The sequence below is a fragment of the Cyprinodon variegatus genome, unplaced genomic scaffold (genome assembly GCF_000732505.1).
Source record: "Cyprinodon variegatus isolate N-32 unplaced genomic scaffold, C_variegatus-1.0 Scaffold287, whole genome shotgun sequence".
NCBI classification, from domain to species: Eukaryota; Metazoa; Chordata; class Actinopteri; order Cyprinodontiformes; family Cyprinodontidae; genus Cyprinodon; species Cyprinodon variegatus.
Window position 1 is genome coordinate 588,619 of NW_015150740.1, and position 2,313 is coordinate 590,931.

Consider the following 2,313-nt stretch of genomic DNA (forward strand, 5'->3'; position numbering starts at 1 on the left):
TTGTTCACATTTTCATTTCAAATGTGGATCTCTTGGTTGAGCTTAAAGGCCTATGACCGACTCACACCGCTAACCTTTTACCGCTCTCCAGGATATTTTAATCAGTCTTTTATATCATCCCATACATAGGCTTTTACTTTTTATTATGACCCCCCTGTCTTCCTTCATCACACACTTCAAATTATTCTTAATTTCTTCACCTATTTCCACTTTATGCATGTTTAACACATTTAGGCTTTTTCTCTTTTAAGCAACATGCACAGCTTCCTTCTATGTGTGAACATGTTCCTGCATCTTTTCAGACCTCTTCAAACTGTACTCCACAATCCCATCATCACGTCTCACTTCTTGGTCTCTGCCTCCTACTCTCTTTCAGTCTCAGTGTTAGTGACACAGCAGGATCCCTTTTTCTCACTGTCACTTTCCTTCATGCGTATCTGTCCGTGCATCCGTGCTGTTGTCTGTCTGGTGCTACCATAGCGACGGGTTTTGTAACTCTCCGTCCTAGTTCATAGGCCACTCAAGCAGCAATGCTGTTGCTCCTCTTCCAGCCTGCTGGCTTGCATATGGAGCCCACATATGGGTTTCATCCATAAAAGATATGTGGCCTGAAGTATTTGCATCCCCTCCAGGCAAACCAGGACCAGTTCAGTAAAGGCTGCTGAATGTGAAGTGACATTTAGTATAAGTCTCCTTATGAGCAACGGGAAGAGTATATAACAAATACAAACACGTGTTTCATATAACCAGACATTTACAGAGCAGGAAGGTAAATGTCAGGGTTGGTTTTATGTGAGGATATTTGATTCTTTAGACAGACCAAAATGAAAATAAATATTCTGACCCATGGGTTAGTAATTTGAATGAGGAACTTCATGGTAGACCATTTTAAAAAAGGATATATCAACATGAGAGCTGATGTATGAGAGGGAATATCAAACAGCCTCTAATGCTGGATAAAAATATATTAAGATTTTACTATTCACATGTAATCATACATGACAGTAAAGCCTGACAATTCGATAGTACCCAACATTCCTGTTGTTTTTGTAGTAAATTAAATTATTCTTCAGTTAATAATCTAAAAGTAAACTTAAAAAAAGCTGCAACCACTTTTATTTTATCTATAAAATCCTGCATCCCTTAAAGCATTGTTTCTTTGTCTGTATTCTGTTTTGTTAATTTATCTTTGTTTTGTTTAATGAACCACTCATTTCTCAGCAATGCCAAAAAAATTGGGTTATCTCTTTCAAAAGAACACATTTATGTGACTGCTTAGTCAGAATAAAAGCATTTAATGATATACATATTTATTTATTAATCATATACTTTATCCTGGTAGCAGACAAGAGAACTGATTTTACAATTACTATTATAGGGTAACAATGGTGCCTGCCTACTTTGATGCAGGATGCCACTTTGATTTAATACAGATAATTACATGTATACAACTATCTTTATTGTTTTTCTGCATGCAACTTTTAAGTTATAATTTGCATAGCATATATTTCACATCCATAATATATTTTCTAAAGATGCTTGACCATTCCTGTCTTTACACTTAAATTGCCTGATTTCATTATACAATATTCAATGTGAAACAACAAATAGCAAAGCCTGTTTTTTTTCTTTTAATCGAAAGCTTTTAGGTCTTTTCCATTTTATAAAATTTTAGAGAAAAACCTAAACCTGTTCTGCTCTTTCCTGAAGGTTCATCATTTCAGATCATCCATGTCTTTGGAAAAATATTTTTCTGTTTACCTCTAAACATACTGTATTCAACAACTCTCTCTAAGCTCTAGCACTTTTAAGCCCTTTTTCCTGGCACTTCCATATCCAATGTGCTTTATTTAGAGTAGAATAGAAACAGAATGGAGAATTACATTTTGATCCAGATTGTAATAGGAGTTCTTTTTTGATAGGCTCCAACAACGGCATTCCTGCATTTTAAACATAAAAAATACTCTAAAAACGACTTTCTAAGCCAGAGGAATTTCAAACATTTTGCCCAAAGTTGACAGCTGGAGAGACTGATGGACAAGATGACAATGCTCTTCTGTGATTTGGGTTTACTTCCTGTTCAAAGAGCAGTTAAAAAATTCAGAGAGAGAGGTTTAAAGGTAAAAATAATATTTTCCATGCATGGTTAATAATTTTGGACTTTTATTTTTGTTTGTTTTCTAGAGAGAAATAATTCAAGTTAAGTTACTTAACCTCTTACACCCTCAGATGGTATAAATAAATTTCTGCCTGACAAAAACACACAAAAGTAAATCACTTATAGCCTCACAGCTATTAGATTTAAGAAGAAAC